Consider the following 24,687-nt stretch of genomic DNA (forward strand, 5'->3'; position numbering starts at 1 on the left):
AAAAACTGTAGAAACTAACAAAATTAACTTAAAACAATAAAAGTGATGAAGAATTGTAAAAAATTTTGTTTGTGATCGGATGTCCAGAACGAAGAGCTTAAGAAATTATTCCTTTTCTTTTTTTTTAATATTTTAGTTCGGAGATTGTCGTTTTTGTTTGCAATGTTTGGAGATTGACGGATATGAAAATGATCTATAAGGATATTGCCAGGTTTGAAACTAATAAAACATCAGAGAGCCGGTTACTTAGTCAAGAAAAATATATTGTATATTGAACAATAATATATAAAAGCAATTATTATTGATATACATATTTACTTAAACCAAAATATCCGGGATTTCGGGTATATATTCACAGGTTTCGACAGACTCTAGCTCTGGATCAGGATTCTCCACGTTGTCTTATTCGCTTCCTTGCCTTTGTTGGTGTAACAGGAGACGCATTAATTTCCATGATAAAAAATTAATACTTTTTTTGTAAATAAAACTAATTTCTTAGGCACAATTAGGAAAAGCACAAAAACAATGTAACGACTCCCAAAACTAAAACAAATTGTAATAGCACGATATTACGGCAAATCTAACGATGTGTTGATCACGTGCGGGCGCTACTTGGTTCTTATTGGCCGCAGCGGAGGTTGCCGTGTTTGGTACGCACTCAGCTATGAATATTGCCGCTTTTGATCCCAACATGAATTTTTCACTGCGATTTTTATACAATTAACACCTCTTTTGGTTCTTATAAATAGTTTTATCTAACAGATAATAAAAAAACACAACAGATGGCGTCCCTAACTCAAAACATGAAAAATTGGAGATTGCCGCCTTTGATTTTACACCCCTCATATACGAATACGTAGATGTAGATGCTTTAGATGAGCACTCAAAAAGGATTTACGTTCAGGTCCAGTAGTGGTAACTAATATTTAGATAACTGACTGGTGGTGGTTTTAGCAGATGGATCGTTGCATCCATTAAAAATTAAAGAATTAAAGAAAGGTTGCGGTACATCATGCAAAAAACTGGGGTTATTTGGTAACTCAGTTTGCTCTGGTTGTTCTGATAATAATTATTGCAGTAATAGTACTTCTCCTGTGGGAGTAATAACCTGTGGGAGTTTTTTGTCGGTTCTTCTATCAGGCCAGGCGCGGCCCTCTGCGAATGGGGGATGCCTCCTGGGTATCGGTAGCGCCAATACCCAGAGGGTAGCAGGGATACTTGCCGTGGAACAAAAACTGACACCTGGCAGTAGGTATAAAATGCACAACCATTAATATGGAGAATATTGATTTATGTTTAGGATCGCTGCCTGGGGATGGCCAGGCAGGTCTGGAGCCGGTGCTGGACGTGACAGCATGCGGGATGTCGATGGCAGGGTGTTGAGGAGGCGGGCCCCTGTCATACAATCAGCTACAGCCCAAACACAACAACCACAAATGAGCCAAAAAACAACAAGAGTTCCACCCGCTGAAGGTGCTGCGCTGGAACATCAGCTGGCGCTGACTAAAGCGGAACGACCGAGGCAGCGCATGAAATGGACTGTGTCCATTAACGAAAACATTTTGCGCATCTACTACAAGGTGACAAACCTCGGCTAGGTAACAATCGGCTACCGGCTACCAGATATTCAAGTATCGGAGCAACGAGTATCAGACCAATACCGGGTAATTCTTAGAAACAACCTGATCCCAGAGACCAGGCGCAATACCATCAGAAGCGAAGTCGAACGGGAGATACATGACCAGGGGCTAATTTTAGATCAAGTCCCTATTGACATCGGTGATTAGCAGATTCCTGAGCTTTCCATCCCAGAAACTCAACCTGATGATATACAGCAGGAAAAAAAACGATTTGCGCGAGAGTCTAGCAAACGAAATGGCTCGTGCCTTACAAGAGTTTAATCAAACAAACCCACTTAGCAGACCACCGCTACCACGAATAAACTCTTGTAAGAAACTAGGTGCGCTGTTACAAATTGTGAACACTAAAGTCCTACCCAACTATGTCATAGAAGCTCACGCGTTAGAATATTTGCATATGCTAATCTACTGTGCAGCAACAGCAATTGCTAATGTAATGGACGTTAAGATCAGAACACGACAGGGTACTAATAACGGAAGAACCGGTAACAGAATTGCACCCTGGGAAAAAAGACTGCTGGGAAAGATTGAATTACTGCGCAGAGATATTGGTATAGCCACAGAATTCATACGAGGTGTAACAAGTAGAAAAGGCATCAGGAGAGCTGAAGAAATTATGCTGAGTACCACAACACACTCAAGATATGATCCAGAAAACAGCACAGCCCACCAGTGTCTCGATACATAAAAACAAAAACTCTCCGTTTATTCAGGACTAATAAGGAGGTACAATTTAGTAACAAACGCAAATGCGATAATACACTTTTTGAAAATTCTGAGAAGGCGTTATATAGAAAACTCGACAAGCCAACAAGAAATTCATGAGTTTTGGGTAAATCAACTTTCCACACCAGCTGCTCTTAACAACAATGCTGGATGGATAAAAGATACGACACAGAGCTGCCAACACTATACTACTACTCTCTACGAACCCTTCACTACTAGAGTAGTCTCAAATATCATCAAAGAGCTTCATAACTGGAAATCTCCTGGACCAGACGGCGTTCAAAACTTTTGGCTCAAGAAGTTTTGGAGTGTTCATGATTGCTTATCAACATTAATTAATCATGTTATTTCTAATCCGCAGGAAATACCATCATTCCTAACTCAAGGAACCACTTATTTAATACCCAAGGATAAAAATAACACCCAAGATCCAGCCAAATACCGCCCACTTACTCGTCTTCCAACTTTGTATAAATTGGTCACATCCTGTGTAGCAGTGTAGCCCGGCGTATCTACCAATACTGTGCTCTGAACAATATCATAGAGCCTCAACAGAAAAGATGCGCTAAGGGTTCCATGGGTTGTAAAGAACAACTCATCATCGACTCAGTCATTTTTAACCAGGCATATTCCAAAAAGAGGAACCTTTTTACTGCCTTCATTGATTACAAGAAGGTCTTTGAGTCAGTGCCGCATGAATGGCTTATAGATGTGTATATTGAGAACATATAAAGTCGATGATAATATAGTGATATTTTTAGAGCATTTAATGACGGAGTGGAAGACTAGAATTCACCTTCAAATAGGTACCTGGTGAAAATAACATCAGAACTTGAAATATCGCAATCAGCCAGGGCCTGTTTCAAGGAGATTCGTTGAGTCCTCTGTGGTTCGGTCTAGCTATCAATCCACTGTCTCAGCTATTGTACTCCACTGGCGCAGTTTTTAGCATCAAAAATAACAACAATGTGGTGGCGAAGCTAAATCATATGTTGTATATGGATGATTTGAAATTAATGGCTTCCACTCGAAAACAACTAGATGAGATGCTAAAAACTGTAGAATCATTTTCTAATGATATTAGTATGCACTTCGGACTAGACAAGTGCCGTGTTTTAAATATAGTCAGAGGAAAAGTACAGCCCGGAGGATTCGATATGCAAAATGGCCAGAACATCGAGGCCATGGGTGAAAACGATATGTATAAATATCTTGGAGTAAAGCAAGCGCGGAAAATTGACCATAAACAAATGAAAACAGAGATAACTACGGAGTTTATAGTTATACGAAGGGGAAAACAGCTTCTTCGCTCACACATTAACAGTAGAAATTTGTTTAAGGCACTAAACACCTACGCATATTCCGCGCTTAGCTATTCATTTGGCATTGTTAAGTGGACAAAAACGGACACAGAAAATCTTCAGCGAAAGTCAGAACACATATCACAAATGCACAAAAACACCATCCTAAAAGTGCAGTAGAAAGAACGACATTACCACTGAATTTAGGAGGAAGAGGACTGGATATAGGTGAGCAATTAGAATTAGATAAACAAATTGCTAATTTAAGAACTTATTTTCAGATGCAGGCTGAGACATCTACTCTACATCGCGCTATCTGTGCAGTAGATGACACAACACCGATCAAACTGAGGCAAACAGAAATTCGCATAAACTCCCTTACTAAGGACGAAAAAATGCGTACCGGGATGGGTAAACCTCTTCACGGACGACATCCCAATGAGGTCAGCCAAGATTATGTCGACAATATAGCGTCGAACTACTTACTGGCTGTCATCAGGAAAGATGTTCCCCGAAACGAAAGGTTCATTACTGGCCATTCAGGATCAGGTTATACCAACCAGAAATTACCTGAAATATATCATCAAATACCCTCAGGTTCAAAATGACAGATGCCGATATGGATGTCAAGCCCAAGAAACCATCCAACATATTACCGGGGGCTGCCAGGCATTTGCTGCAACTGAATACAAGAAACGGCATGACTCAGTTGGAAAGATCCTTCATCAAGAGATAGTTATCAAACTGGGACTTCTCCAAGCGGACCATCTCCCATATTATCAATACGTCCCTGAGAGTATGCTTGAGAATGACAACTATAAGCTATACTGGGACCGCACTGTGCTCACAGACCAAACAGTGGCACATAATAGACCAGATATCGTATTCGCCAATAAATTAACCAAAAAAGACAAGACTCATTGATGTGGCGATTCCTAACAACAACAATAATCTACGTACTAAATTTATTGAAAAGATCGCCAAGTACAGAGATCTGGAAATTCAAATACGGAGACAATGGAGAATGCAAAGTACCCAGACAATACCGATTATTATGTCTACTACTGGAGTCATTCCGAAGACCCTCCTCGAAAGCATAAAAAAGCTGGGTCTCAATGAACACCTTTATAAGACCATGCAGAAAGCTGTACTACTCGCGACGGCCAGATGCGTACGAAAATTTTTGGGACATACACCTGCATACCAAGTCACCTAGGGCTCGATAACATGGACAGAGTCCCACCAGAGCTCAATCCTTTTGATACCGTAGGTATCTGGGAAGAGTCAATTTTCTCCTTAGAGGGAGTGTAAGCCCTATGGCTAAATCTGGATGTACTTCAATAACAGAAAACGATGAAGAATATAGTGAAAGGAGCTACACGAATGACAAATGAAATTTAATACAATATGATATACAAATATTTGTATGTGAAATTGTGTTAATAATAGTAGAGGATCCGATATAAGGTCGATTTGCACCGATCTGTTTAATGGATAAAAATTATTGGATATGTAATTTAGCATGTTAACAATTACAAAAAACAAGGGTTGCCCCATCTAATCTTGTTCTAAACTCTAATTAAATAATAATTACAAAATGACATATTTTATGAATTTAAAAAAAAATTCGACCCTAGCAGACATTATTTCAGATTTTTGGATCATTCTAAACAAAAAAGGTCTTTTGTAATTTTTCTCTAACGGTGATATTTTTCAAATTACAACCAATTTAAAACTGAAAAAAAAACGAAAGATGACAATTTTCAAGGCTAAAAAACACAAGTAAAAAATATCATTTTTGTAATCATCAAGTACATAAATTCAAGTTCAAACCTTTTTCTACCAGGCCTCGATAGAAAGTTTGGTTTTGACAACCTTGTCAAAGAATTAATTTGTGTATGTATTTTCATATTAATTAAATTAATTGATTAAGATATGGTAATTTTTTAAAGACTCTTAGAAAAAATATTGTTCCTAACCCTTGCAGAAAGTCTCTTTTCCGCACTCGACTGCTTGCCGAACTCCCGCTTCGCGTCGTTCGGCAAACTGAAGTCGCGTGCGGAAAAGAATGACTTTCTGCACTTGTTAGGAAAATAACTATTAGCCTTGTTTTATTCTAAAACATATTTTTGTAATAATTAAACAATTATTGTTAATGAGGAAAGTTTCTTATGGGGAGTCGGGCATTAACAACTAAAAAACAATGTTTCAGAATGAAATAATTTCAAAAAACTTAACAAGAACTGATAGAATAAGGTTTGAACTTGAATTTAGGTGCTTCGTAATTTCAAAAATGATATTTTACTATTATGTTTTTGATCCTTGAAAATGGTCATCTTTCGTTGTTTTTTCAGTTTTAAATTGTTTATAACTAGAAAACGATCAACTTTAGAGAAAAATTACAAAAGACCTTTTTCGTTTAGAATGACCTAAAAAATCTGAAATAATATCTGCCCGGGTCGAAATTTTTTTTAATTTATAAAAAAAATGTCATTTTTTAATTATTAATTAATTATAGTTAGAACAAGATTAGATCGGGCAAACCTTGTTTTTTGCAATTGTTAACATGCTAAATTACATATCCAATAATTTTTATCCATTAAACAGATCGGTGCAAATCGACCTTATATCGTATCTTAGACTATAATTATAATTTGTAAATATACAATATGTTTCAATTAATTATCATTACATAACTTAGACCAAATTTTGTTATCTTAAGATTTTTTAGATATTTTGACAATGAGGGGCTAGTTATCAAAGGGTAAAATATTCAAAAATTGTACTTAAAGCACCAAAGAATCATTATTCAATTCATCTTAACCAAATTTCACTGTTTATAAACTTTTTGTAGAGTTCGCTATCAAACCATTTTACCTAAATCATCCGAACCAAAATTTATCCTACTTAAGCTTTTTTATTAATTTGAGCAATTAGGGGTAGTTTTAACTCTTAAAAATGAACTTTTAAATGGTTTAAATAGTGAGTAATTATTATAGTTAGTGTATCGGACAATTTTTATTTAATTCATCTGAACAAAGTTCACTCTTTTTAAGCTTTTTTTAGAGATATTGGCAATAAGGGGTTGTTTTCACTCTTAAAAAATAAAAAGCGGCCGTCGGCAAAATATAGATTTTGAAGTAGAGGCTAAGGTGAATGTAATCCAAGTCGGTCTATTCTGTAAAAATTGCGAGGTACTTTCCTATTTTAAGCTTCATTTCTTGGACTAATAGGTTATAAAACCTTACAGAGAAGTTAAAACTTTGTATAATGGTATAATGTTTATTATTTTTGAAGTTTTAATAGACACTATACATTATACCATTTAAATACTAACAAAGTTTATACTCATCTGTAAGTTTGTTTAAATAATATAATTCCGTTCCAACATCGTAATTTCAAAAAATAAATTTATCAATCCTATGTACATTTTCACAACCGATTATGTATTATCTTTATTAAATTCACCGCCCGTATCATATATCGAGAATCGGCAACGTTGCATTCTGTACCCGCAGACAGCCGGTTCTAAACCGCGAGTAGCCGAGTAGCAAACACGCCATCCTCGGCGAATGCCGAATAACAAGTATTTGCTACGTCGCATTTTACAAGCAGCTGCATGACGAGTGACTAGTTTGTGTGAACTTTCCGTTAACGAATAATCGCTATTCGTTGGTGTTTCTCATCGTGTAGGTCGATATTTTAACTCGAATCACAAAAAACACAGACGGCAAAATTAACGGAACACCTTATAGCCTATTATAGTTAAGAAAATCGATGTAATGATATTGTTGCTATGACAGGTAAGTGCTATTTCATACCGGGTGTAATATCATTTATTTCCTTAAAGTTCGGAACATCCTAGATATAAAATATTAAAATTAAAACTCAATTGTGGCGTTAGGGCCACCGCATACATACAACTTTTTAGTCGAATCGTGAGGTATTGAGATTTGTTCTCGACTAAACTGTTTAGTTGTGTAGGGTGCGCATACAGTATACAGTCGATAGTTGCATGTTGCAGTGGAGATTTCAGTGTGTCAACAATGTCAACATGTCGGAGTTAATAGGGCTTTTCATCGATTGTCATTTGTTTCGAGCTTCTGTCATATGTTGTATAATCTGTGTATAATATTAATATACACGGATTATACGAGATATGACAGAAGCTCGAAACAAATGACTGTGAATGAAAAGCCCTATTCGTTGATGACTGATGTGATGATTCGTTGTGGAATTTTTTGTTGATACTTGAGATGGGCGCGGCACGTTGGACAATTGATTGTGCCAATATCCGAATATCCGGAAGGTTGTGTAATTAAGTAGTGTAAACTCTTCTATTTTTTATTGTTTGAAATATGTACAGGGTTATTCACTATATTTTGACCGCCCTGTAAACTGCTTTATTTACAGAATTAGAAAAAAATATAGAATACAAAAGTTATTCGATTTTTAAATTATGATTTTTTGACATATATATATCGTACTAGTGACGTCATCCATCTGGGCGTGATGACGTAATCAACTATTTTTTTAAATGAGAATAAGGGTCGTGTGCTGGCTCATTTGAAAGGTTATTCAATTCCCTATTCAGTAATATAAACATCAACATGATTATTTATACAGGGTGTCCAAAAAAATTTTTAATTAAATTAATTGACACAAAAAGAAGAATGTATGTAATTTATTTAATTCAAAATATCTTCTACTGCGGTTAAAAAAAACAGAAATAAATTTTATTGCACAAATAAACATTGCTTTTTGCTTAAATTGAATGCTCAAACTGCCAAGAGGCAGATGGGTGGCAGCTTAATCATTGAATTTATAGTTCAGAGAAATAAGGAAAAAAATATCGTGTTGGTGATACAACCCCCTCCAGGCCGAAACCAAATTTTTTGAGTAGTATGGACATCTGTAATATTAACCTATATGTTTCCTGCAGCCAATTTTGATGATATACATAGCTATAAACAAATGAAGATCAAAAAACCGTAAATTTTTGCTTTTTTCGTCTATAACCAAAAAGTTAAGTATTTTAAACAAATTTTAGAGTGAGAAACTTATATATAGTATAAAAAACTTCAATATGGCGTTCGCTGAATATGTCTATCCTTATTGGTTGCATAGAAAATTGCAAAATAAATTATAAATTTTAAGTTTTTATAAATATCCATAACTTATGTAAGAATTAACTTAAAACGTTCTTATAACACGAATTGCTGAGACTTGAGGTGCTTAAATTATATTTTAAATTTCAAAGCAATTGGTCAAATAGTTTAAAAGTTATTTAATTTGTTTTTCCCAAATTAATTTTTTTTGCAACGCTATAAGTCAGAAAATGGTGAAGTTACACTAATACTTTGGATAGTTTATGAAAGAAGAAGATTTATACTATTAATTTGATTAAAAAGAAATGACAAAGAATAATTCTAAATACTGCAAAATTATTTTGCAAAAATATGTTAATTAATAAAAGGGGGGGCTAACTTCGTCCCTAATTGTCCTAGGACAATTGTTTTTCTTTCTAAATGTGTATAAAAATTCAGTCTTTCCAAATCTGAAAAAATAATTTTTCTACGGGAAACGGTCAAAAAGTTATTCTAATTGTTTATAAGTAAGCAAAAATTCGACGTGTTTTTGCAAAATAATTTTACACTGCTTAAAATTACTTTTTGTCATTTTTTTTTTAATTATGTCAATAGTATAAATTTTCTTCTTCCATAAACTGTCTTACAGTAACCTCATAATTTTCTGACTTATAGTGTTGCAAAAAAAAATGAATTTGGGATAAACAAATTAAATAACTTTTAAACTATTTGACCAATTGCTTTGAAATTTAAAATATAATTTAAGAACCACAAGTCTCAGCAAATCGTGTAATAAGAAGGTGATAAGTTAATTTTTGCATAAGTTATGAATATTTATAAAAACTCAAAATTTATGATTTATTTTGCAATTTTCTAAGCAACCAATAAGGATAGACATATTCAGCGAACGCCATGTTGAATTTTTTTAGATGATTTATGAGTGTCTTACTCTCAGATTTGTTTAAAATGCTTAACTTTTTGGTTATAGACGAAAAAAGTGAAAATTAACCGTTTTTTGATCTTCATTTGTTTATAACTATGTATATCATCAAAATCGGCTGCAGGAAACATAAAGGTTATTAATATAGATGTCCATACTACTCAAAAAATTTGGTTTCGGCCTGGAGGGGGATGTGTCACGAGAAAAATCTTATTTCTCTGGACTATTAAGTGAAAAGTAATGTTTATTTGTTCAATAAACATTTATTTCTGTTTTCTGACAGCAGTAGAATGTATTTTGAATTAAATAAATTACATACATTCTTCTTTTTGTGTTAATTAATTTAATTTATAAAAATTTTTTGGACACTTCGGACAATTTTAATCATGTTAATGTTTATATTACTGAATGGGGAATTGAATAACCTTCCAAATGAGCTATTACACGACCCCTATTCTCATTTAAAAAATAGTCGATTACGTCATAAAGCAGTTTACAGGGGGTTCAAAATATAGTGAATAACCCTGTACGTGTAAAATTTGAATTTTTGCCATAATATCACATTACATAAAGGTGCGTTTAAAAAATCGCTTTGAAGTAAAGTTTTGAAAAGTAAATAGTAAAATATCAGTGTAAATGCTGGATACAAAAATAATATTAAACAAAATAGCACACTTTCAGCGGCCTTTGCAAATCGATATTACTAATATACCAATACCTATGCAATCTTAAGATTCGATTACACTTAAAATAACTGCTAAATAACTTTTCCCAAAAATGGCCTTTTTTATAATTTGTTCAGACTATAAGTCGTTATCTTATATTAAACGTTCTTATACAATCTATTCTTGTACATGTACATTATATCCCAGTATATAATATAACAAATATAACATTATTTGTTTTTAATACTGCGATTATACCATTGATTGAAATTATACAAGAAATAGACAAAAAAGTATGGCAACATTGTGACTCTTCAGATGAAGGTTAAGCCCAATGTTGTTCGAATTTGCAGTGTTGCCGGTGCAAATTCTTCTCGTATACGTATAACATTTCGAAGGACGTTCAAAAATACACATTCACGTTCGTATACGAAATTTTTCATTCGAGTTAACTCGTATGCGAAAATATTCAATTGAATTCGAAAATACGACCCCTGGTCGGTTCCATGGTCGGTTTTAATCCTTGGCGCGGTGCGGACATGCAACAAAACGCTCAAACACTGTGTGTTTATAGCTTTGTTTACCAATAAAACAATTAATTTTTAGCCATGCGAATAATCAAAACCAGTATAATTTAACTTGAACTTTCAAATGCGGCAAGCATATTTGCTATTTTATTTTTTAATCAAAAGTTATAGTCCGTTCTCAAAATCTCTAAATTTTAAAGAACCGCTTGGATTGACATGAAATTTGGCATACTCATAGCTAATAAGTCAAAGAAAAAAAGTGATATTGTGCCGATATGTGCTTTTGCCCTGGGGGTAAGAAAGTCAGGAAATGGATAAACTGGCTAATTTTAAGTAACTTTTGTTCTATAGAGTTTTTTCACTAAGTCAATACTTTTCGAGTTATTTGGCAGTGAATATGTTCATTTTTTCAACAAAATAGCCACGCTTTTAGACGGTTTTTCGCAAATAACTCAAATAGTAAGTATTTTGTCAAAAAAAAACATTCTTAGCAAAAATATAGCCTGTAAAAAATTTAAAAAAATGGTGTATATATCACCTCTCTAGACCTAGTAGAGGCAGAGTTATAGCTAATGAAAAATAAATTCATATTCGTCAAATTCCAAATGGAATACTTTAACGTGAAATAATCAAAAATAAAGCACATTTCGGGGAAAACTCATTACAACTTATTTAAAGTGTTTAAAAAAGCTTCATTTTTGATTTATAAAAAAAATTTTTAGCATCAAAATTAAAGAAGTTACGCTCAAAATAAAGTTAGTCCCTTTTGGTTTTGGTAAAAAAATCGAGAAAATCACGCCCTGATTAGTATCTTAAATAAACTTAATCGTTACGACTTCACAAGTTTCTTGACTCGTGGATATATTGTTTATATGATCTGTAAGTTTCATCGGTTCAAAGTTCTTATTATTGAAAGGGCTGTAGTTAAAATGGGTTGAACGAGTCACTGATCGCGAATATATGCAAATTTAGAAACACCAAATCTTAATCAATTTTTGTTTAACAGAAAAACAAAAAAATACATGATATTCAGAAATGAAGGTCTGACTTTTTTTTGTTTTTCGAGATTTTTGGTAACTCTAACAATTTTTAAGTTATTTTGAAAGAAAGCATGTTTTTCAAAATTTGTTTTTAAAAATTTTATTTTGAAACCAAATTTTTTCAAAAATAAGCACTTTGAATCGATGAAACTTACAGATCATATAAACACAACATAAGTAAAATAATTTGTGGAACGGTAACGATTAATTTCATTTAAGTTGCTAATTAGAGGCTGGTCTCCCCGATTTTTTTTTTGCAAAAACAAAAGGGACTAATTTTATTTTGAGCGTAACTTGCTTAAATTTAATGCTAGAAACTTTTTGTAAAAACAGAAATAAAGCTTTTTTAAACACTTTAAAAAAGTTATAATGGGTTTTCCCCAAAAAGTGCTTAATTTTTTGGATATTTCACGTCGAAATATTCTATTTGAAATTTGGTGAATATGAATCTATTTTTCATTGGCTATAACTCTGGTTCTACGAGATCCAGAGACCTAAAGCGTACAACATTTTTTTTACTTTTTTTAAAGCTATATTTTTGCTAATAACGTTTTTTTCGACAATTTATGGTACCTGCCTATTTACTTCTTAAGCATTCCCTATACCTAACTGCTTTAATTTGTGTTTAATTGTTGAATGGGTTGCATATGAGAGTTCATTTTGAATGAAGTAAAAACAGACGTACTCTCAATCATTTATTGTAACTTCCGACGACCGGTTTCGCTCTCTAAAGCTTTCGCTCTCTAAAGCATGCAGAGCATCTTTAGGTCAACGGTTACAAGTCACTAAATGATTCGGTTACAAGAAGCTACTTCTTGAGTATAGGGCTTTTCATCGATTGTCATTTGTTTCGAGCTTCTGTCATGTGTCACATAATATTAATATATCTACGTCATACGTCTTTGGTTTGTATCATTGGTATATACCAATAACGTATGACGTAGATATATGAATATTATGTGACATGACAGAAGCTCGAAACAAATGACTGTGAATGAAAAGCCCTATTCATTAACATGATATCTTGCTTAACTTATGCTAACGGGATATGGTGGAATAGACGGAGAATGTTGTAAAGGTTAACATGTTTTATGGAAATTGGAAATTCTTGAGGGTGATGAGATAGTTGGTGAAACACAACCAACAAATATGTGCCTATTATTTTTTGTTTGTGAAGTAGACTAAAGTGAATATCATACAATATACAATTTTAATATGTGATGGTTTTAAATTTTTTTAAAGATTTTTATTTCTATTTATTATAAAGTGACTTGTAACCTAATGTAAAGTGACTAATCATTAGTGACTTGTAACCGTTGACCGTTGACCTGAAGATGCTCTGCATACTTTAGAGAGCGAAACCGGTCGTCGGAAGTTACAATAAATGATTGAGAGTACGTCTGTTTTTTACTTCATTCATTGTGCTTAATTGTTAAACGCACCAACAATCTTAACTACGTAGGTATTTTGATAGCTCAACCATTATTGGTAATTTTAAGGATCAGTCTAGATTAAGATGTATGTATTTCCTAAAAATTATTTGTGATTGAATATTTTCACGGCCAACCTAATAAAATTTTACATATTTTTTGCAATTAATGTTTGGCTTGAATCACCAATAACTCACAAATTAAATATGTACTTAATGCTTTGAAAATAAAAAACTACCATAAAATATCATTGCATTACAATACTAAATTACAGGGTACTCCATTTAAGAAAACTCTGAAAATATCTGAGTTTCGACCAACCCTGTATACTAAAATACAATAGTAGACTATATTAAAAATCATATGAACGTAAGTAGAGTTTTTCATGTCGAACTACTACAATTCTACAGGTGTGAATGTTGCTACGAAATTTAAAAAAACATAATTATCTTTTAAAATACCTTGTATAACATTACAAAACCTTATATTTTAAGAAGAAAAATATCGAGGAGAATCTAGAAATGTAAAAATATACAGGATGTCCCATTTAAAAAAACAAAGTTATAACCGGTATAACCGGAAGTAGCAAATAGATGAAAATATTTTCGTTAAATAGATCACTCTTCAAAATACCTTCATTCCAATTTTCATGATTCTGTTGCCTTAGTTTTTTTTATTTTTAAATATGCTTTATTGTCATGAAAAATTTAACAATTTTATAGATAGACAAATCTTACAATAATCATAATTAAAAACAATAACAAATACAATTTAATAAAATTATATAAATCGTCAATATAAATAAAAATAAAATATAATAAAGTGAAAAAAACAGTAACAATATATTGCAACATTTAAAAAAAAATTGCAAATTGCATAATTTACCTTAAGAAATATAATAAGTTAAGTTAAAAGCTGCTGCATAATATGGCACTCAAATATAGGTTAAGATTCTACTTATACATAATAATACTGTAATTTCTTGGTTTTTGGTTAAGAAACTCTGCTACTGAATAATATGGTCTTTCAGATAAATAGGTTTCTGTCATTTTACGAAACTTGGGGAAAGATGTGGCAGATTTAAGTTGCAAAGAGAGATGGTTGTATAGTTTTTTTTTTCAGAATATAATATAGATTTCTTTACTAACTCAATGGACGGGATCGGTAAATAGATGTCAAAGGTAGAATTTCTGGTGGAATAGTCATGTCTAGGTCTTGCTGGAAAGACATATAGATGTCTACGAATTAAGCAAACATTTTCTAAAATATAATATAAACAAGGTGTTAGAATCCTGTGATCTTTGAAGTAGCTTCTGCAATGTGTTGTTCTTCTGAGGCCAAACAGATATCTTATTGCTCTTTTTTGTAATTTAAAAATAACATCGGATTGGGTAGCTGTACCAAAACCCCAAAAAGGAAGACCATATCGAAGATGGGACTCGAACACAGAAAAATATGTTATTTTGGAAGAGACTAAATTCATTTCCTTCGAAACAGATCTTATTGCAAAGCAAGCTGAGAATAGTTTCTTGCTTAACACATCGATATGAAGGGACCATTTAAGGTTGCTATCTAAAAAAATACCAAGAAACAGAATAAACGATACTGATCTGGCTGTCATGAAGAGGTAAGGGTTGAAGAGCTCCTTTATAGGATAATGCCACTGTACTAAAAATAAATAAGTTAATAAGGGGGGGGGGGGGGAGTCACACTTATTCCAGCGTACTGTATATCCTAGATTATTCCACAGGGTGTTCCGAACTTTAAGGAAAAAACACAGTAGGTATAATTGTTACACCCGGTATAAAAAATGACATTTATCTGTCTAGCAACAATATTATTACATCGATTTTCTTAAATAATAAGACTATAACATAATAAAATCACTCAAATTGGACAACAGGTTTAGGAAATTCGAGACATCTAATATGTCCCATTTTTAAGGACTTCCGTTAATTTTGCCGCTTAGGCTACAGCAAGACAAGCGACAATTTGCGGCGCCGTAAGAGCAGTAAAATGAAGCGAGAAAATGGGTACCACGGTGAATGTAGTGGATGCCCAGACAGAGAGACAGATATCGCGCATCAACATCGAACGGGCTCACCTTCGGCGTCGTGTCGCAAACGAATGGACCTGGGTCCAAATGTGTAGCTCATCTAGCCACAACAACGACCAAAACACTGTATTTACATCTCGCGACACGCCGTAATTTACATCCCCGTCTCCGCACGCTTTTTACTGCAGCTACTGCCGCTTTATTTTACCACTCTTACTGCTTTTACAGCGCCATAAATTATCACTTGTCTGGCCTTAGTCTTAGTGTGTTTACGATTGCAGTAGATATGTTACAGTTCAAGTTGATTCTCAGTAAAGCGCTGGTTTCCTCGAAAGCGGTGCCGACAAACTGCGACCGTAACACTGCGATGAATGACGTCATAAAAAACTGTACCATGCAAAATAAAAGCGGTGGTTTCCAAGGATGCGTTGGAAGCCACCGCTTGCTGAGTTTGCACATTCCGTTGCCGCTGTGAAGAACCTTGAATTTTTCACCGTAATCTGACGTAATTCTTCGCAGTGCTACGCTCGAAGTTTGTCGGTGCCGCTTTCGAGGAAACCAGCGCTTTAGAGTTGACTTTTCCTAGTTCGAGTCAACTCCAACTGAAACGAGCAGTAAACGTTGATTTGAAAAATTTAAATCAACCTTTACTAGTTGAAGTTGACTCTTCCTAACCCTTGTTAGTAAAAGTAGATTATACAATTTATACGAGTATAATCTCACGTTCATTTTTGATGAGTGTGCGCCTCTTGGTTTTGACCGTTTCAACTACTTATTAATCCAGGATCTAACGTCGCCCCCGTTAGATAAATTCTTCTGATTCGATTTGTTTGCACAAACTTACTCAAACAAATACATCCTTATAACAAATACACAGTGTCAGGCGGTACCGCGGTCGAAAAATTGTTTTACCAATTTTTGTTAACCAAATTCACAAAAATAATTCTTATCTACTCTACCTCATATTATGTATAAGTTTTTATTGTGTGAAAATTATAAATATAGATAGCAGTACATGAAGGGTTTAAAGTGTGCCTGAACTAATAATGTATTTTAAATAGGATTTACTTTTTTGCACTGTTTTAAGCACACTTTCATATAATCAAATATCCTTAACTTTCGCCTTGTAATGGTGATGACATGTGAGCAATAAATTACAAAAAAAGTTTTGACAGTTTTGTGGTTTGACAGAAGTTTGAATTTTTAAATGTCAAAGTTCTAAAAAAATTGTAAAATAGGAATGTATTCCAGTGACGAAGAGTTGCAGTTTTTTTATTTGTTTTTTGGTAGATAAAATATTGTATGAAACTGTGCGTGAAGTACTTTTTGTGCATTTAGGCGATGCATAGCACTCGGCCCACTCGTGCTCTAAACATCGCGTGCGTGCGCAAAAAGAATACTTCACGAACTGTTTTATAAATAACTCAGTATTTCACTCCGGATAAATTTTTTTAGATTATTTTGGTCATTCGGAGCAAAAAAGGTCTCTTATGATTTTTCTCTAAAATTGATAGTTTTCGAGTTATACGCGATTTAAAATTTGAAAAATGCGAAATGACCATTTTTAAGGCTTAATAACTCGATTAAAAACTATTCTTATGAAAGTCAGAAAACCTAATTAAACTTTAAAGCTCCCCCCCCCCTACAAGATCCTGAAGTAAGTTTTGTCATTATTTTTCCGACCGTCCAATGGTGCATCTCAGTCGCACTCACATTGACAGCCGCCTCAATACGCTTCTAGCGCTCATTGTTAATAATTAAAAATAACAGCTTAGTAATACAATAATGACAAATATTTCTTCAGTACCTTGTAAGGGGGGGGGGGGTGTCGTTAAAATTTGATTGGTGACTTTCTGACTTTCATAATAATAATTTTTAACTATAAAAAAGATAAAAAAGGGTTCAAGGCAGGTTTTGTTTATATTCGATTCAGAGTTGGACCACCATCTCCATATAGTAACTATTTCAGCATCCTTATGCATCATCAGTGAAGATTATGCAGTCACAACTCTGAAGGGAATACAAACATTCTGCCTCTTTTAAAGCAAGCCATCGCGATGCGATGAACCCGCCTTTTGAGACGCAAAACAGCGATATCTCTCGTATTACGAGGAAAACGAAAAGCCCTAGATACAAAGTTTACTACTTTTTAAACAATTAGAATAATTGAAATAAAAATATAATAAACAATATTTTAAATCCAAGACTTTTCGTTAATAAACTGCTTTCTGGCTGCATCCCATATCTCCGGATTTTACAATATATAATCACATAGAGACGACGAAATAGGAGAAAGCAAATAGAGGACACTTAGGCCACGCATTTACCTTCTCTTCGTCTAGGAAAAGGACCGAAAGACAGTTTCTAAATACTCACAAATTGAGTAAAAATGAAAAAGATAAAAAAGGGTTCAAGGCAGGTTTTGTTTATATTCGATTCAGAGTTGGACCACCATCTCCATATAGCAACTATTTCAGCATCCTTATGCATCATCAGTGAAGATTATGCAGTCACAACTCTGAAGGGAATATAAACATTCTGCCTCTTTTAAAGCAAACCATCGCGATGCGATGAACCCGCCTTTTGAGACGCAAAACAGCGACATCTCTCGTATTACGAGGAAAACGAAAAGCCCTAGATACAAAGTTTACTACTTTTAAACAATTAGAATAATTGAAATAAAAATATAATAAACAATATTTTAAATCCAAGACTTTTCGTTAATAAACTGCTTTCTGGCTGCATCCCATATCTCCGGATTTTACAATATATAATCACATAGAGACGACGAAATAGGAGAAAGCAAATAGAGGACACTTAGGCCACGCATTTACCTTCTCTTCGTCTAGGAAAAGGACCGAACGACAGTTTCTAAATACTCACAAATTGAGTAAAAAATGGTTTGCTTTAAAAGAGGCAGAATGTTTGTATTCCCTTCAGAGTTGTGACTGCATAATCTTCACTGATGATGCATAAGGATGCTGAAATAATTACTATATGGAGATGGTGGTCCAACTCTGAATCGAATATAAACAAAACCTGCCTTGAACCCTTTTTTATCTTTTTCATTTTTACTCAATTTGTGAGTATTTAGAAACTGTCTTTCGGTCCTTTTCCTAGACGAAGAGAAGGTAAATGCGTGGCCTAAGTGTCATCTATTTGCTTTCTCCTATTTCGTCGTCTCTATGTGATTATATATTGTAAAATCCGGAGATATGGGATGCAGCCAGAAAGCAGTTTATTAACGAAAAGTCTTGGATTTAAAATATTGTTTATTATATTTTTATTTCAATTATTCTAATTGTTTAAAAAGTAGTAAACTTTGTATCTAGGGCTTTTCGTTTTCCTCGTAATACGAGAGATGTCGCTGTTTTGCGTCTCAAAAGGCGGGTTCATCGCATCGCGATGGTTTGCTTTAAAAGAGGCAGAATGTTTGTATTCCCTTCAGAGTTGTGACTGCATAATCTTCACTGATGATGCATAAGGATGCTGAAATAGTTACTATATGGAGATGGTGGTCCAACTCTGAATCGAATATAAACAAAACCTGCCTTGAACCCTTTTTTATCTTTTTCATTTTTACTCAATTTGTGAGTATTTAGAAACTGTCTTTCGGTCCTTTTCCTAGACGAAGAGAAGGTAAATGCGTGGCCTAAGTGTCCTCTATTTGCTTTCTCCTATTTCGTCGTCTCTATGTGATTATATATTGTAAAATCCGGAGGTATGGGATGCAGCCAGAAAGCAGTTTACTAACGAAAAGTCTTGGATTTAAAATATTGTTTATTATATTTTTATTTCAATTATTCTAATTGTTTAAAAAGTAGTAAACTTTGTATCTAGGGCTTTTCGTTTTCCTCGTAATAGGAGAGATGTCGCTGTTTTGCGTCTCAAAAGGCGGGTTCATCGCATCGCGATGGTTTGCTTTAAAAGAGGCAGAATGTTTGTATTCCCTTCAGAGTTGTGACTGCATAATCTTCACTGATGATGCATAAGGATGCTGAAATAGTTACTATATGGAGATGGTGGTCCAACTCTGAATCGAATATAAACAAAACCTGCCTTGAACCCTTTTTTATCTTTTTCATTTTTACTCAATTTGTGAGTCTTTAGAAACTGTCTTTCGGTCCTTTTCCTAGACGAAGAGAAGGTAAATGCGTGGCCTAAGTGTCCTCTATTTGCTTTCTCCTATTTCGTCGTCTCTATGTGATTATATATTGTAAAATCCGGAGATATGGGATGCAGCCAGAAAGCAGTTTATTAACGAAAAGTCTTGGATTTAAAATATTGTTTATTATATTTTTATTTCAATTATTCTAATTGTTTAAAAAGTAGTAAACTTTGTATCTAGGGCTTTTCGTTTTCCTCGTAATACGAGAGATGTCGCTGTTTTGCGTCTCAAAAGGCGGGTTCATCGCATCGCGATGGTTTGCTTTAAAAGAGGCAGAATGTTTGTATTCCCTTCAGAGTTGTGACTGCATAATCTTCACTGATGATGCATAAGGATGCTGAAATAGTTACTATATGGAGATGGTGGTCCAACTCTGAATCGAATATAAACAAAACCTGCCTTGAACCCTTTTTTATCTTTTTCATTTTTACTCAATTTGTGAGTATTTAGAAACTGTCTTTCGGTCCTTTTCCTAGACGAAGAGAAGGTAAATGCGTGGCCTAAGTGTCCTCTATTTGCTTTCTCCTATTTCGTCGTCTCTATGTGATTATATATTGTAAAATCCGGAGATATGGGATGCAGCCAGAAAGCAGTTTATTAACGAAAAGTCTTGGATTTAAAATATTGTTTATTATATTTTTATTTCAATTATTCTAATTGTTTAAAAAGTACTAAACTTTGTATCTAGGGCTTTTCGTTTTCCTCGTAATACGAGAGATGTCGCTGTTTTGCGTCTCAAAAGGCGGGTTCATCGCATCGCGATGGTTTGCTTTAAAAGAGGCAGAATGTTTGTATTCCCTTCAGAGTTGTGACTGCATAATCTTCACTGATGATGCATAAGGATGCTGAAATAGTTACTATATGGAGGTGGTGGTCCAACTCTGAATCGAATATAAACAAAACCTGCCTTGAACCCTTTTTTATCTTTTTCATTTTTACTCAATTTGTGAGTATTTAGAAACTGTCTTTCGGTCCTTTTCCTAGACGAAGAGAAGGTAAATGCGTGGCCTAAGTGTCCTCTATTTGCTTTCTCCTATTTCGTCGTCTCTATGTGATTATATATTGTAAAATCCGGAGATATGGGATGCAGCCAGAAAGCAGTTTATTAACGAAAAGTCTTGGATTTAAAATATTGTTTATTATATTTTTATTTCAATTATTCTAATTGTTTAAAAAGTAGTAAACTTTGTATCTAGGGCTTTTCGTTTTCCTCGTAATACGAGAGATGTCGCTGTTTTGCGTCTCAAAAGGCGGGTTCATCGCATCACGATGGTTTGCTTTAAAAGAGGCAGAATGTTTGTATTCCCTTCAGAGTTGTGACTGCATAATCTTCACTGATGATGCATAAGGATGCTGAAATAGTTACTATATGGAGATGGTGGTCCAACTCTGAATCGAATATAAACAAAACCTGCCTTGAACCCTTTTTTATCTTTTTCATTTTTACTCAATTTGTGAGTATTTAGAAACTGTCTTTCGGTCCTTTTCCTAGACGAAGAGAAGGTAAATGCGTGGGCTAAGTGTCCTCTATTTGCTTTCTCCTATTTCGTCGTCTCTATGTGATTATATATTGTAAAATCCGGAGATATGGGATGCAGCCAGAAAGCAGTTTATTAACGAAAAGTCTTGGATTTAAAATATTGTTTATTATATTTTTATTTCAATTATTCTAATTGTTTAAAAAGTAGTAAACTTTGTATCTAGGGCTTTTCGTTTTCCTCGTAATTTTTAACTAGTTATTAAGCCCTGAAAATGGTCATTTTCGCATTTTTCAAATTTTAAATCGCGTATAACTCGAGAACAATAAATTTTACAGAAAAATCACAAAAGACCTCTTTTGCTGCGAATGGCCCAAATGATGTAAAAAAAATGTCCGAAGTGAATTTTTTTGATTAGTTCATTCATGAGATTTTGACCAATAGAGAGCTACAGAAATGCAAATGAAGGTGATAATTTTTGATAATATCCAGTCGTTAAGTATATTACGTCAGATGCCCTTCGTTGCTACGAAAAAATACATTCAGTGACATTAATGACAATTAATGTTTTAAAAATTATAAAAGTGATGACTTTCAATCGTCAAATATTTATAAAAACTGTGTGTTTAATGGTACTAATTTGTACTTACATAAATAAATTACAATAAAATTTTGGTTTTGAACAGTTTCATTCATGAAATAATCGCAACAAATTGCACTCGATCTCTGAAATTAATATAGAATTTTTGCTCTCGTGACACTTTTGACATAATTTCACTCGCCTTCGGCTCGTGAAATTAAAACTGTCAAAGTGTCACTCGGGAAAAATTCAATCATTTCAGAGCTCTTGTGCAATTACTACTGATTATTTCATTCATAGGAGATTCTGAAAAATAGAAAGCTACAGAAATCTAAATTAAACTGATAACTTTTTTGATAATTGCCCGTCGTCAAGCATATTACGTCAGATGCCCTTCGTTGCTACGAAAAAATACATTCAGTGACATTAATGACAAATGTTTTAAGAATTATAAAAGTGATGACTTTCAACCGTCAAATATATATTTATAACAACTGTGTGTTTAATTGTACTAATTTGTACTTACATAAATAAATTACAATAAAATTTTGATTTTGAACAGTTTTATTCATAAAATAATCGCAACAAATTGCACTCGATCTCTAAAATAATATAGAATTTTAGAGCTCTATAGGCTTTTAGTGCAATTACTACTGAGAATTTGTTTAAAAAAAATTGTTTAAACAATTTTTCGATTACGGTACCACCTGACACCCTGTGGATTTGTTATAAGGACCTCTTTTTGAGTAATTTTGTGCAAAAAATCGAACTGGAATAATTTACCTAACAGGGGCGACGATACAGCTATAAATATAACGATTTGAACATAATATACAGTAACATTTAATTTCTAGAATCGGTTGTTTGTGTGAATCAACTTTTACTAAATGGCATTGGGAAGAGTATACTTTAACTAGTTTGAGTCTACTTTTACTAGTAAATGTTGAATAAAAATCTTCATTTTATATTTATAATCAACTTTTACTAAAACCAGCCGTTTGAGTCGACTCGAGCTAGGAAAAGTCAACTCCAAGTGGATAATCAACTTGAAATGTAACAGATACACATAGAGCCTGTTCACATCAGAGGCGCTTATAGTCGAGGAAATGAAGCTGAAAAAATGGCAAAACCTCGCAATTTTTTCGTCCAGCATCGATTTGTACAAAAATTTGGATTAGACTCATTACACCCTCTAGTTCATTTTCTATATTGAGCCGTTGTACGCTTTTGGTTTTTTAAGGGCGAAAACTACCCCTAATTGTAAAAAATTATAAAATAACATTTTAAACCTTAATATTGTCAACATTTGGTTCTTATTAGTTACATAATGATTGTTTTATGCTTTAAGACATACTATCATAATATTTCAACCCTCAAAACCAACCTTGTTGGAGCTATATATAAAACATTTACTTATCCTAAAAGAATAATTTCGGCTTGCATCGATTTACATAAATATTTGGGATTGAGATCATCTCACCCTGTACTTCATATTCTATATCATGCTTAAGGGCGTTAATTATTTTTAGGGGTGTAAACTACCCCTTATTTTAAAAAATTATATAAAAACATTGCAAACTTTAATATGGGTAAAATTTGGTTTTGATTGGTTAAATAATGATTGTTTTATACTTTAGGACAGAGGTTCTCAATCTGTGGTACATGTACCACAGGTGGTACATATTATTATTGGCGGTGGTACACAAAACACAGAAAAAATTAAAATAGTGGTATGTACTTAGTAAGTATTGATAATACAATTTAAAAATATAGGTGGTACCAAAAATAATAAAAATAACTGTAGGTGGTACATCACTCAAAAAGGTTGAGAACCGCTACTTTAGGATATAACATCATAATATTACAACCCTTAAAAACCACCCTTAATAACATTACAGTTTTTATAAGTAGATATTTTAATAGATCCATAAAGAAAAAAAAGTAGAATTAAAAAATTACAAAAACATTTATTTACACAAAAATACGAATTTACAAATATGTACAAATACAAATACAAATAGTTTTTTAGTCACCTTCCAGTATACGAACCGGTTCTGTGGTATTATACATACATTGAAAATTATCCATAAGCGGACTATCCGAATTTTTCGAAAACAAAATTCGTTTTATAAACATAGCTCCTTCATTTTTGCCGATAAAAAATTTTTTCAAAAACGACTTTGTAGGATTTTTGAAGAGTTATAAGACTGTGTAAATTAAATTCCGTAAGATCCCTTAGTTTTTAATTAGGGTGGGTTTAAAGGGCTCGAATAAGGGGGTGTTTGCTCATAAATAGACGATTTAAACAGCTATATCTCGGTAACTGTTCACTTTAATGAAAATCTATGTACAAGGGAATTTTAGTTATTAAAAAAGATACAATTTAGTAATCTACAATTTTTTTCGTATCTCCAGTATTTTCGAAGATATTTTGAAGTAAAAGGTGAAAAATGGGAAATTCCAAAAAATTAATTTTTCTTTAAACTCCAATTATTTTTAAAATTAGACCTTTTAAATAGGTCAAACTTCTTGAGTGCATTGATAATACAAATATAAAAGGAATTACAGAAAGGTGGAGACCAATTTTTAATTAGGAAATTAGTTAGGGGGTTGTTTTCACTATTTTTTTCATAGAGAAAGTCAGGTACCGACCTTTTTCTGATCATAAGTCGCTTAATTTTCAGGCTAAAAACTTTTTATTATTATTTTTTGAAAGGCTTAACTGTATACTAGAAAAAAGATTATTTGAGTTTTCCTCAAAAAATGCAAAGTTTTTCCGCTATTTTACTTTGAATATTTCAAATTATGCATTTGACGAAAAAAGCTAACTTTAACATGCCGCATCTCGGTTTGTATTGGTCTTAAAGATATTACAGAAAAATAATTGGGTTTGTGTTACTAAAAGATACAATTTTGATATCTACAGTTTTTTTGTTTAAATGCATATTTGTCGAGGTATTCTCCAAAAACCCTCTAAAAAAGTCGATTTTTTCATCGAAAAACTCTTACTTTCAAGCGCGAATAACTCGAAAAATATTAGTTTTACGAA

The 24,687-nt window shown here is 33.3% G+C and overlaps 1 protein-coding gene across 1 annotated transcript in view; it reads left to right on the plus strand.

Annotated features, from left to right (window-relative positions):
* The first annotated feature begins 7,191 nt into the window (after positions 1-7,191).
* The window catches only part of LOC126891783 (uncharacterized), a 73,156-nt gene continuing 55,660 nt past the window's right edge, over positions 7,192-24,687 (plus strand). The window contains exon 1 of the mRNA XM_050661054.1: positions 7,192-7,356. The gene's annotated coding sequence lies outside the window, so the exon portion shown is untranslated. The remainder of the gene's footprint in view (positions 7,357-24,687) is intronic.

The sequence above is a fragment of the Diabrotica virgifera genome, chromosome 9 (assembly GCF_917563875.1).
Source record: "Diabrotica virgifera virgifera chromosome 9, PGI_DIABVI_V3a".
Classification (NCBI taxonomy): domain Eukaryota; kingdom Metazoa; phylum Arthropoda; class Insecta; order Coleoptera; family Chrysomelidae; genus Diabrotica; species Diabrotica virgifera.